The 13,941-nt window shown below is 43.2% G+C and overlaps 1 long non-coding RNA gene across 4 annotated transcripts in view; it reads right to left on the reverse strand.

Annotated features, from left to right (window-relative positions):
- Positions 1-13,941, reverse strand: part of LOC118555500 (uncharacterized) — an 85,121-nt gene that overhangs the window by 1,524 nt on the left and 69,656 nt on the right. For 3 of the 4 annotated variants that reach the window (XR_013444573.1, XR_013444572.1, XR_013444571.1), the window contains one exon: positions 2,673-2,834. The exons of the other annotated variant lie outside the window; for it this stretch is intronic. This is a non-coding gene — a long non-coding RNA (uncharacterized LOC118555500). The remainder of the gene's footprint in view (positions 1-2,672; positions 2,835-13,941) is intronic. 4 annotated transcript variants of the gene reach the window in all.

A 13,941-nucleotide genomic window follows, 5' to 3' on the forward strand; every position in this document is an offset into this window, starting at 1 on the left:
TTAAGATCTATCATAAGTTGTGGCAAAATATATAAAACATAAAATTGACCATTTTAACCATTTTAAGTGTACGGTTTAGTGGTATTAAGTACTTTCACATCATTATGCAACCAGTACCACCACCCACCTCCAGAACGTTCTTCATCTTGCAAAACCAAAACTCTGTACCCGTTGAACGGCAACTCTCCATACCCGCCTCCCCCCAGCCCCGGGCAACCACTATTCTGCTTTCTGTCTCTGTGAATCTGACAACTCTAGGTACTTCAAATAAGTGGGACCATATAGTATTTGTCTTTTTGTGGCTGGCTTACTTCACTCAGTATAATGTCCTCAATTTCATCTATGTTGTAGCATGTATCAGAATTTCTTTGCTTTTGGGGCGCCTGGGTGGCTCAGTTGTTAAGCGTCAGCCTTCGGCTCAGGTCATGATCCCAGGGTCCTGGGATCGAGCCCTGCATTGGGCTCCCTGCTCAGCGCGAAGCCTACTTCTCCCTCTCCCTCTCCCCCTGCTTGTGTTCCCTCTCTTACTGTATCTCTCTCTGTCAAATAAATAAATAAAAATCTTAAAAAAAAAATTTACTTGCTTTTAAAGGCTGTGTAATATTCCCCTGTATGTACATACATCTTGCTTTTTTGCTTGTTCATTCATCAGTCAATGCACATTTGGGTTGCTTCCACCTTTTGACTATTGCAAATAACACCGTTATAAACATGAGTATACAAAGCTCTCTTCTAGACCCTGCTGTCACTTCTTTGGGATCTATACCCAGAAGTAGAACTGTGGGATTATATGGTGACTGGCTGGCAATTCTGTTTTTAACTTGAGGAACCACTATATTGTTTTCCATAGTAGCTGCCCCATTTTACATTCCGACCAGCAATCCATAAGGGTTCCAGTTGCTCCATAGCCTTGTCAACACTTGTTATTTTCTGTTGTTTTCTTTTCATGAGAGCCATCCTAATGGGTGTGAGGTGGCATCTCATTGTGGTTTTGATTTGTATTGCCCTGACGATGAGTGATTTGAGCATTTTTTTTTTCCATTTGCTTACTGGCTATTTGTATGTCTTCTTTGGAGAAATGTCTATTCAAGTCCTTTGCCCACTTTTTTCGATCAGTTGTTTGTTGTTTTGTTGTTGAGTTTTAAGAGTTCTCTCTATATTCTGGGTATTAATCCTTTATCAGACACGTGACTTGCAAGTTTTTTCTCCCATTTCTCCCATTCTGCCGGTTGCTTTTCGCTGCTGATAGCGTCCTTATCTGAAAACCTTGGGAGAACTGGGAGATGTCAGAATTCAGGGGTTTTTTTTAAAGATTTTTATTTATTTATTTGAGAGAGAGAAGGAGAGAGAGAGAGAGAGAACACAGAGGAAGAGTGAGAGAGAGAGAAGCAGACTCCCCACTAAGCAGAGAGCCAGACTTGGGGCTTGATCCCAGGACCCCTGGGATCATGACCTGAGCCAAAGGCAGATGCTTAACTGACTGAGCCACCCAGGCGCCCCTAGAATTCAGGTTTGGATCTTGAAGAATCTGGATTCAGAATCGAGCTCTTTGATGTTGTGCAAGCTACTTAACCTCTTTGAGCCTGCCTTAGTTCTTCCATCTGAAAAATGGGGATGATTCTTATCATAGAGAACCTAGCTGATAAGATTACTATGATGATGCGTAAATGATATCATATGTCTCAAATCTTACCACTGAACCTAGCCCAGGCTAAATACTCAGTAAGTGGTAGCCTTTATTAGTATTGGGTTTAAGAAGGAACCAGAATGATGTAATTGAAATGTGATATTCGTTATTATCAAATGGGTGAGTAGGCCAACAATATTAAATAACCAACCCAAACACGGTACTATTACATAATACTTAACACTTGTGTAGCACGTTGCAATTTACGAGGCATTTAAACATTCGTCATTCATTCAACAGGCTCCGCTGGAAAATAATGATGAGTAAGGCAGTCCTGCAGAACTGAGTGGGAGAGATTACCATGGGAAAGGCAGTCTTAATCAGGAGATGAGGGCTAAGAAGACAGAAGCAGAGGGTGCTGACGGGAGGCACAGAGGAGGAGAGTTCAGATCAGGGGATGGCTTCTCAGGTGGGTAATATGGACCCAGAATTCTGCAGGATTACGGGGTTAGGGGGAGGAAAGGTGTGCTGGAAGGGGCTGAGCTTTCAAGATAGAAGAAAGAGCCACTGCAAACCCTGGAGGTAAGAGAGGCTGGCTGGCTAGGGAACCGCTACTAGTGTATCATGGCTAGAGCCTAGAATTCAGCAAGAGGAGCAGTGTGAGATGAGTCTAGAGAGGCAGGCAGGTGCCCAGCCATGAAGGGCTGTGTAGACCAGGGTAAGGACTTGTGATTTTATCCTGAGAGGAGGAAGATGTTGTTGAAGGGTTTAAAGCAGATTCATGATGTGATTGGCTTTGCTGTTTAGAAAGATCTTTGGCTGCAATGTGGAGAGAGCAAAATGACAAAGCGCAGCCTGGGGGAGACCAGGTAGAAAGATGAACTAAAGGAAGGACAATGAGGCTAGGGAGAAATGAGGGCTCAAGAGACATTTAGGACAAAATGGAGCAGACGTGGGGACAGATTAGATGACCTTAGTTCACTCCTGGGAACAATTTAGATATTAGCATCATTCTTTCACTTAAGATGAGTAATAGAGAGGGTACCTGGGTGGCTCAGTCGTTAAGCGTCTGCCTTCGGCTCAGGTCATGATCCTGGGGTCCTGGGATCGAGCCCCGCATCAGGGTCCTTGCTCAGCGGGGAGTCTGCTTCTCCCTCTCCCACTCTCCCTGCTTGTGTTCCCTCTCTCACCGTCTCTCTCTCTCTCTCTCTCTCTGTCAAATAAATAAATTAAAAAAAAAATAGTGTTAAAGATGAGTAACAGAGGCTGAGGAAGGGTCAATGATTTGTACGGGGTCCGAGAGCCAGAAGGAATCTGATCAGGACTCTGGCTTTCTACCCTGACATCTCCTGTTCACTCTTCCAGAATATGCTGTTAGATGAGTTTCTAGATCTTTACTGTAAATCCCTTCTGAGGAATTCAAGTCTTGTTTCCCCATCGACTGCTTTGCAGCATATAATCATTTCAGAGGTACTTTATCTGAGTTTTTAATTGGTTGTCAACGTAGGATGGCTTCACACCCCTGAGCTTTAAGACATTCTTTTCCTTTCTTGCTACTTAGTGTTTAATGAGTAGTCTGGAAGCAAACCCTTCTATCCCAGGGAGGCTCAAATGAAGAGTTTGGGGCTCAGAAAGAATGAGCCTAAGTCCTAGGCTCGGCCACTAATTAGCTGCGGGATAGAACAAGTCACTTTCTATAAACTCCTATCTGAAAACCCTGGGGACTAGAACATATGAATGCATACTCACTCAAATTCAATAACTTTATGAGTCTCTTCTAAAATAAGTATGCCTTCAAACTGTGAATAACCACTCTCTCCTGAATCTGTTTGGTAAGTTGGGTTTCTGGCTCCATAATATGCTCATAGTTATTACGGATTTTCCCTGAAACTCTACTGTTTGCTCACCAGGGAGTATGTCTCTGCTCTGTAATTGCTGAGAGGAGTGTTATCAGACTTAACTGTCAACCAAGATGCACGGGTTTGTTTGTATTTTTCTCAGGCACTTGTACTGCTAAGTCTCACTTTTTTTTGGCAGGTTTGAGGGGTGGAGTACAATTCTCTAAATTATAAAACCAGAAGGGAGAGAAAAAATGAATGAAGAAGGTGAATTCACACTTTATGGAAAACGCACCACCTGACAAGCCTATTGTGAGGCATCGATAAGACGAGGGAGAAGTGTCTCTGTGAATGGCAAGGCCCCGCCCAAGCGGAGGGTGATATGTACTATTCTTGCTTCCAACCCCACGAGCTAGGTGGGCCTGTGAGGGAAGAAGAGCCTTCGGCAGTGCCACCTCACCCAGGACCAGGAAGGATGGAGAGCTGACGATCCACCCCACTCCCAGGGGCTGGGCTCCAGTCCCCGGCCTGTGCGGTGACCCTCCTGGGTCGGGGGAGGCAAGGTCCAGTCCCGAGAGGCTGGCCCTCCTGAAGGTCCCCTTGTCTCCCCTGGCTTCCGCCAGCAGCAGGAGGGGGGACTGGGCTCCAGGCCCTTTACCCGAGGGCTTTAGGCTCCTGCAGGGGGACGGCACCCCTGTGTGGGACAGCACCCACAGCCCAGTCTGGCTGTGACACGGCGGGACTAGCAGGCCAGGGACAGGTCGAGTCAGTCCCAGTGCGGGGCTGGGGCAGGCTCTCACCTGGGGGCTGCGGACATCCCAGCACCTCAAGCATTGCTGGGGGCCACAGAGCAGAGACCTCACGGGAGGCCTCGGAGAGGATCCCGAGACAGAGACGGAGAGGGGATAAGGCCCCTGGTAGAGAGTCAAGCCCTAGGTGGGTAGAAAAGAAACGTCCTTGACGAGGACAGTGATTATAAAGCTCTTGGTATTCAGTCAACAAACGTTTGTCCAACATTCCCCGTCCCGTCCCCCCCCCCCCCGCCGTACAAAGACACCATGACTGATACAAGCTCAAAGGCGGGGACATCCCCCCCTCAATGGCCTATGCTCACAAGGGAGGTAAACACGGTTCACATAGGTCACTGTCATTCAGGAGAGGTTGTGGGGGTGGGGCGAGGAGCAGATACAGGAAAGGAGGCTGCCTGGAGGCAGTGACTTTTGGGCCGGGGCTGTAAAGGAGAGCTCGGGATGGGTCTTTGGGGAGTGGCCCTTGCCATGCCTGACATTGAAGGGAAACCTCTCCAAGTTGTTGTGGCCTTGAGTCCTTCCCCCTGTCCTACTCTGACCCTGGAGACAGGTCTGCAAAGGGGAAGGACTTGACCACTTCTGCTGACCAACAGGGGGAATCGGGCGGGGAAAGAGAGCACTTTTCCCTAAAGAAATCTGTCATCATGCAAGTGTCTTCCTCTCTAGACCATGAACTAGGGCAAGCACAAGTTCTTAGGCACCTGTGAATCCCCAACCACTAGCACAGTTCCCAATATATAGTAGGTGTTCAATACATGCTCAGTGAAGGATTGAATGACTAGGGTCTGGAATATTTGTCCTGTAACTTCAAGTGGACAGCCCAACTTTTCGTGACCTGGGAAGACACTTGTTTTCCTAGAAAAAACTGTCTGCCTGGGAGCATTCGATTTTGCAGTAGGCAAGGGAGCTGCCTTATTAGTCGTCTGGCTCACCCCAGGACTCCCATCAAATCCCCCAGCTCTGTCCTATGGCCAGCACAATATCTCTGCGCTTTCCTACCCCAAGACTCCGGCTTTTCCTGCAGCCGAGGAACCTCTGAGGTCTTGTGTGCGTTTTAACACATGCCCTGTGGAGACAATGTCCTGCCTTCAGTGCCCCAACCCAGTCAGGGGATGCTGCCTATCTTTTGAAACCCCAAATCTTCCTCCCCTTGGAAACCTTTCCTGAGAAAAGCCCACACACATGACCCCTCCTGCTGAGCGAGACATTCATTATATTACAGGTGATCATGCTCGAGTCACAGAGATGTTTCACGTACCACCTTTTCTCTCAAATAAATGGGGAGCCCCTTGTTGCCAGAGATGATGGCACCACTTCTCTGTCCCCAGGAATGTCTCTCAAATAAGCATTGCACCTAGGTGTGCAATATACGCTTGCTGATCGAGGGGAGGGCAGAAAGCTGATCTGGGCCTTTCGGGGATCCTCGAGTCACAGACATTTGCTTTGTCTATGACTGGTTACTTAACCTTCTGCCATCAAGTTGCCCCAGAAGCTGGACAGACAAGAAACGATGCTGTGTCGACTTCGGATTGGGTATCAGGAAGTCTTGGTTGTGGTCCTGACTCTGTCACTAACTAACACGAATTTTGGCAAGCCAGTTAGCTGATTTTGGCCTCAGTTTCCCCAATTAAAAAATAGGGAGACTGTTACTTCTGGCTAAGGATTTGTACTTACGCCACCCCCACCCCCGCATGAAACAACCAAAGAAAGAAAGAAAGAAAGAAAGAAAGAAAGAAAGAAAGAAAGAAAGAAAGAAAGAAAGAAAGAAAAGAACAATATGAAGCAACAGTTTTCAAGACACTAGGTATTAGGCAACAAAGGACAGTGATCCCAGAGAGAAAACAAACAAAATGAGCCCTATGAATGCCTCAGCTTCTTTTTTAAAAATAGCTTTGTTGAGATGTAATTCACATACTATGCAATTTAAAGTATACAATTCAACGGTTTTTAGCATATTCACAGACACGTGCAACCAATTTTAGAACATTTTCATCACCTCAAAAAGACATCCCATACCCTATCTATTCCCTATTCCTTCCAGCCCTTAAACAACCACTATCTACTTTCTGTCTATAGATTTCCCTATTCTGGACATTTCAAATAAGTGGGATCATATAATATGTGGTCTTTTGTAATTGGCTTCTTTCACTCAGTGTAATATTTTCAAGATTCATCCATGTTGTAGCATGTGTCAGTGTATACATCATTCATTTTTATGACCAAATAATATTCCATTCTATGGATATAACACATTTTATTTCTACATTCTTCAGTTGATGGACATTTGGGTTGTTTTCACCTTTTGGTCATTATGAATAATGCTGCTATGTACAAGCTGTTTTGTGGAAATATATTTTCCTTTCTATACCTTGGAAGAGAATTGTTGGTTCATATGGTAACTCTATGTTTAAACTTTTCAGGAACTACCAGACTGTTTTTCAAAGTGGCTGCATCATTTTTAAATACCTGCCAACAATGTACAAGAGTTCCGATTTCTCCCTATCCTTGTCAATACTTGTTATTATCTGACTTTTTTATTATAGCCATTCTAGTGGGTATAAAGTGGCATGAAGTTCATTGTGGTTTTGATTTGCATTTTTCTGATGACATCGAGCAAGTTTTCACGTGCTTATTGGCCATTTGTATCTCTTCCCTGGGGAAATCTCTCTTTCTATCTTTGCCCACCTTTTAATTGGGTTATTTATATTTTTATTGAGTTGTAAGAATTCTTTATATAGTTTAGATACAACTCCCTTATAAGACTAATGACTTGCAAATATTTTTTCCCATTCTGTGGGTTGTCTTTGTGCTTTGATGAGTGTTCTTTGAAGCATGAAAGTATTTAATTTTGATGAGGTCCGATTTGTTTTTGCCTTTTGTTGCAATAAATAAAAATCTTTTGCTGGGGCGCCTGGGTGGCTCGGTCACTTGGGCGTCTGACTCTTGGTTTTGGCTCAGGTCATGATCTCAGGGTCAGGAGATCAAGCCCTGTGTTGGGCTCCATGCTGGGTGTAGAGCATGCTTAAGATTCTCTCTCTCCCTCTGCCCCTCCCCCTTCCTTTATCTCTCTCTCCCTAAAAAAATTTAAAATAAATAAATAAATCCTTTGCCAAATCTGAGGTCATGAAGATTCACCCCTATGTTTTCTTATAAGAGTTTTATAGTTTTAGCTCTTATATTTAGGTTTTTAAATCCATTTTGAGTTGATGTTTGCATATGGTGTGGGGCATGGTCCAACCTCATTCTTTTACATGTGGTTATCCAGCTGTCTCAGCACTCTTTTTGAAAAGACTCTTCTTTCACCATTGAATGATCTTGGCACTCTTGCCAAAAATCAGTTGACTATAGACACATGGTTTTATTTCTGGAATCTCCATTTTATTCCATTGATTTATATGTCTATCCTCATGCCAGTACCACACTGTCTTGATTGTCATTGCTTTGTAGTAAATTTTGAAATTGGGAAGTGTGAATCCTCCTACTTTGTTCTTCTTTTTCAAGACTATTTTGGCTATTCTGGGTCACATGCAACTCCATATGAATTTTAGAATCAGCTTGCCAATTTCTAAAGAGAAGCCAGCTGAGATTCTTCTAGGGATTGCATTATATCTATAGATCAACTTGGGAAGTATTGCCATTTTCACAATATTAAATCTTCCAGTCCATGAGCTCGGGATGCATTCCCACTTACTTAGATCATTAATTTCTTTCAACAGTGTCTTAAAGTGTTCAGAGTATATAAGCGTTGTGCTCCTTTTCTTAACTTTATTGCTAAGTATTTTATTCATTTTGATGCTATTGTAAATGGAATTGTTTTTTTAAAAGATTTATTTATTTGAGAGAGAGAGAGAGCATGAGTTGGGGGGGCACAGAGGGAGAGGGAGAGGGAGAAACAGGCTCCCCACAGAGCAAGGAGCTTGATGCAGGACTCGATCCCAGGACCCTGGGATCATGACCTGAGTGGAAGGCAGACGCTTAACCCACTGAGCCACCCAGGCGGCCCCTTGCTGAACTTTTTTATTAGCTGTAATAGCTGGGTTTGTGTGTGTGTGTCTGTGCATTCCTTAAAATTTTCTATATACAAGATCATGTCATCTGCAAATAGAGATAATTTTACTTTTTCCTTTCCAATCTGGATGCCTCTTCTTTCCTTTTCTTGCCTAAGTGCCCTGGCTGGAACTCCAGTAAAATGTTGAGCTGCAGACATTTTTGTTCTATTCTTAATCTTAAGGGTAAAGCATCTCTTCTTTCACCATTAAGTATGATGTTAGCTGTGGGTCTTTTGTAGATGTCCTTTGTTGAGGAAGTTCCCTTTTATTCCGACTTTGTTGAGTGTTTTTGTCATGAAAGGGTGTTGGATTTTGTCAAATGCTTTTTTTTGCCTCTATTGAGATGATCATGCGATGATGCATTACATTAATTGATTTTCAGATGTTAAACCAACCTTATAGTTCTGGGATAAATCCCACTTTTCATGGTGCATAATTCTTTTCACATGTTGTTAGATTCAGTTTGCTACTATTTTGTTGCAGATTTTTGCACCCATATTCAGAACAGATAATGATCTCTAGTTTTCTTGTGATGTCCTTTGGTTTTGGTATTTGGGCCTCATAGAATGAACTGGGAAGGGTTCCATCCTTTTCCATTTTTGGAAAAGTCTGTGAGGAGTTAGTATTAGTTTTTTGAATGTTCTTATAATTCAGTGATAAACCATCTGAATTTGGGATTTTTCCCTCGTGGGGAGGTTTTTAAAAAAATTACTAATTTATGGGCACCTGGGTGGCTCAGTCGTTAAGTGTCTGCCTTCAGCTCAGGTCATGTTCCCAGGTCCTGGGATTGAGCCTCGCGTCGGGCTCCCTGCTCAGCGGGAAGCCTGCTTCTCCCTCTCCCACTCCCCCTGCTTGTGTTCCCTCTCTCGCTGTGTCTCTCTCTGTCAAATAAATAAATAAAATCTTTTAAAAAAATTACTAATTTAGTCTCTTCACTTATAATAGATCTATTCAAATTATTTTTTTCTTGTTGAGTCAGTTTCAGGAGTTTGTGTTTCTCTAGGAATGTATCCATTTCACCCATCTTATTTGTTGGCATATAATTATCCATAAAATTCCTTTATATTTATGTAAGTTCATTTCTGATTCTAGAAATTTGAGTCTTCTCTCTTTTTTTCTTGGTCAATCTACCGAAAGGTTTGTCAATTTTGTTGACAAAAGAAACAGCTTTTGGTTTCATCGATTTTTCTCCATTGTTTTTCTATTCTCTCTCCCATTAATTTCCACTCTGATCTTTATTATTTCCTCCTGACTTGCTTTAGGTTGAGTTTCCCCTTCTTTTTACAGTGTCTTAAGGTGGAAGATTTGGCCCAACTTACTGCCGTCAGAAAATTTCCAGGCTAGGACATGGGGCAGGGGAGCTGAGGTAGAGCCTGGCAGACTCCCTGAGTTGAGGACACCAATCTGAGAGTTCAGGAAACCAAGTAAGGTAGAGTTTGTATATTTCGTCCTGGTTTTTGGTTGTTTCAAGTGAGAGGGTAAATCCACTCCCTGTTACTTGGTCAGAAGTGGAAACTGTGCACAGCTGTATTTAAATCCTAGAATGGCTTTTCTAAAAAAAAAAAAAAAAGAGAGAGAGAGAGGGAGAGAGAAAAGGAGAGCAAGAGGGAGAGAGGGAGGGAGGGAGAGGCAAGCGTTTGTGGGATTGGGCAACAGAGACAAGGCTGGTGCGATCAGGGGTTGAAGCCATCAGATACACAGGATTCCAAATTACAAAGAGAAAATGTATTTTGTTTTCTCCTTATTGAGATATAGTATGCACATACAGAAGACTATTTTCTTAGATTTAGAAAGTCACTGCTGCAAGTTAATGTTGTATCATTGTTAATTTTCTCTTATTTTGCCCTGTAGTTGAGAGGAAGGAAAAGGATGGAAAAAAAGAAAGAACCTGTTCTTCACTTTTTTTAGGGTTTTTGTTTTGCCCAGAGAAATTTTCTCAACACGGATATTTACTCCAAATTTCATCACCCAAAAAGTGATAGCCACTGACAACTTTTATCCTAAATTCTACACACATATTTGCCAGCATTCATTCAGCTTAGAAATAAACGTTTGTTTTAAATGAATAAACTTGAGTGTGGACAGATTTCTTTTAGGTCAATAACACTGACTGAAATCTTTCCCTACACTATTTGTTGCATCAGCAACACTTGAAAGCTTTGTAGAAATACAGAATCTCAGGCGCTCCCTGGACCTTCACAGTCATATTTTAACAAGGTTCCCAGGTAATTCCTACACGCATTAAACTTTTAGACACATACTGAGGTAGAAAGCACACACATATATATGTGTACACACATATATATATGTGTGTGTACATATATATGCATTACATGTGTATATAATATATAGTATTATATATATTATATGTGAACGTGCATGTGTAGGCATGCATGGGAATGATCCATATAAATGCAGCATATATACAAGACCATGTAGAGGAATGATAGCACATTTAGGATAGTGGTTACCTCTTGGAAGGTGTATTAGTTATCATGTGGTATAACAAATTACCCCAAAACTTAGCTGCTTAAAACATACATTATCTGGAATCCAGGCATGGCTTAGCTGGGTCTTCTGCTTCAAGGTCTCTCAAAAGGTTGCAATCAAGTGTTGGCCAGGGATGCAGTCTCATCTGAAGGCTCTATTGCAGAGCATCTGCTTCCAAGTCCATTCACATGGTTCTTGGAAGGATTCAGTTTTTCACAGGCTGTTGGACTAAAGATTCATTTCCTCATCAACTGTTCAGTTTTTGTCATGTGGGTCTCCCGTAGAGCATCTCATAACATGGCAGCAGGCTTTATCAGAGCAAGTGAGAGGGCAAGAGAGAGTGCCAGCAGGATGGGAGTCACAATCTTTTGTAACCTAATTACAGAAGTGACATCCCATCACTTTTGTCATAGTCTAGTCATTAGAATCAAGTCACTAAGTCCAGCCCACACTCAAAGGGAGGGCATGCATACTAGAAGATGGGGCTCAATGAGGGTCATCTTTGAAAGCTGCTAGTCAAAAGCAGAGGGTGTCAGTAAAAGAGAATTCTAGGGTATGCGTACACAGGGGGCTTCGATTGTATCTGTAATGTTTTATTTCTTAAGCCAAGTAGTAGGCACAGGGGTATTTATTGTAATGTTTTATATAACTTTTCTAGGTCTGAAATATTTCCTAATAAAGAAAAAAGGGGGGGTGCCTGGGTGGCTCAGTCAGTTAAGCATCCAGCTCTTGGTTTTAGCTCAGGTCATTATCTCAGGTCGTGGGATCCAGCCCTGTGTTGGGCTGCATGCTGGGTGTGGATCCTGCTTGGGATTTTCTCTCTATCCCTCTCCCTCTGCCCCTCCCCCTCCTGCACTTCCTCTCTAATAAAAAAAAAGAAAGAAAAAAAAAGAAAAAAGAAAAAAATTAAGGTTGAATGGGCCTGATCACTCAATCTGTTTAAGAAAAAAAAAAGGATGAAGGGGTGGTTATTCAGAAAAGGGGATGAGAGAAGGGCAAGGGCCCAGGGGTTTGAGGATTGATAGAATCATTTCTACTTTTAGTGAAGCCTTCCTAGCTGCCCTCTAGTTAGCATTAACGTCTCCTTCTCCCATATTATACAGTAGCACATCTCACTGTCTGTCTGACATCAATATTATGTAGGTGTGTATGTGTGTATTTATCCACCCCCCCACAGGCATTGTCAGGTTCTGGAAGGTTCATATCTCATAGGATTTTATTTCTCTTTCTATCCTATCTCCTCCAGCACTGTGCTTTACACAGTGCCAAATAAATGTTTGCAAACCAAATTGGACTTAATGCTTCCCCATCACATTCCGGCATTTTTGTTAACAGTTTAGATGCATTATATCTTAGTATTCATTAAGGCCATAACCACAGGGTGAAACAGAAGGCATAAATCCCTTTGTCACTGTTATTAAGTAGAGAGAGCAAGAAAAATAAGTAGTTACCCATATAATGTGGTGAGGTATCACAAAACTCCTCTTCCAAATAATATATTCTGTACCATGAAGCCTGCTCTTCATTTATCATAGAACCATGTCTTTAGGCTAAGGGATTGTTTCCAGGAGAGCTGTTAAAATATAATCTTCAAATGGAAACTAAATAAACTTTAATGCAATATTTCTTAATTTTTAGAGGGATACTGACCTCTTTGAGAATTTCAAGGAATCTGCAAATACTCCCCACTCCGGATACATAACATGTTTCAGTTTCAAGTAAGGCTTTGTGAACTTCCTAGAGAAACTTCTACTCCTACTCTTCAAAAGATTGAATTAGGACACTGAGGGAACAAATCACCATTCATGGATATTTTAAGGTTGGGGGGCCATAATGGAGACATAGTGATCAGGTAGTGGGACCATTGCTTGGAGAGGGGAGAATTAGGTGGGACATTTCTTTTTTTTAAGGTTTTATTTATTTGAGAGAGAGAGAGAGAACGAGCAAGGGGGAGGGGCAGAGAGAGAGGGAGAAGCAGACTCCCCCACTGAGCAGGGAGTCCGACACGGGGCTCCATCCCGGGACCCCGGGATCATGACCTGAGCCGAAGGCAGATGCTTAACCAACTGAGCCACCCAGGCGCCCTTAGGTGGCACATTTCAACACAGAAAGGACCTGGGCGTCCTTCAGGTAGCGTCCTGACTGAAAGGGCCTGGGTTTAGGGGACCCCAGGGAGGCAAGAGGATCACAAGGGTAGGGAGTCAGGATGCCTTGCGATCCCATGAACGAACACCAGAGTGCAAATTGCCACTGAAGTCAAACTGCCATCAAAGTGGACTTTTTAAAAAGATCTTGATGTCAGAAGTACAACGGGGATTAGAACAGCTGTAGTCGGTGAAAATGTCATTTTCAGAACCCTTAGGAAGTTCCAGGTGAGGCTGGAAACTCTAGGTATCATTATTAGTGTCCAGAAAGGGTGTTGATCATCCGCATGCTCTGACTGCAGATTTCCTTCCCAATACTGCTATACTTTATGATTGCTCTACTCATGATCCGTGTAGCGGAATAAAACACTTCACTTTAGGGCAAGCCGGTAATAGCCTGTGGGGGGAAATGAAGTTGGCAGCGGGGTGCTCATTCTGCACAACTCAGAATGGGCTCTTGTGCATCCCCAAAATAGTAATTACAAACTTTAAGTAGGAAATTCAGTTCAACTAAGTGAACCTGGACAGATGCCCCATCCAGCCCGTGGCTCCAGTGACCACTGCCATATTCTCTCCCCCTTTCTGAAGAAAACATGCCTGTGGCCCCATCACAGGTCTCTTCTTGAGAAACAGCATTGTTGGGCGCCTGGGTGGCTCAGATGGTTAAGCATCTGCATTCAGCTCAGGTCATGATCCCAGGGTCCAGGGATCGAGCCCCGCATCGGGCTCCCTGCTCAGCGGAGAGCCTGCTTCTCCCTCTGCCTCTGCCTCTCTCTCTCTCATGAATAAATAAATAAAATCTTTTTTTTTTTTTTTTAAAAAAGAAATGGCATTGTTAACTCTACTGGAATGGGGGGGAAGGAATGACATGGTAACCCCACCTTCTTCTCTGGTAAGAGAGAAACCTTTCAATACATACCCCATCCCCGGCTTGCCCCTTGGGCCCAGAAACACAGAACCTGCCATGTTGGAAGGGTTTGCAGG

The sequence above is a fragment of the Halichoerus grypus genome, chromosome X, assembly GCF_964656455.1.
Source record: "Halichoerus grypus chromosome X, mHalGry1.hap1.1, whole genome shotgun sequence".
Classification (NCBI taxonomy): Eukaryota; Metazoa; Chordata; class Mammalia; order Carnivora; family Phocidae; genus Halichoerus; species Halichoerus grypus.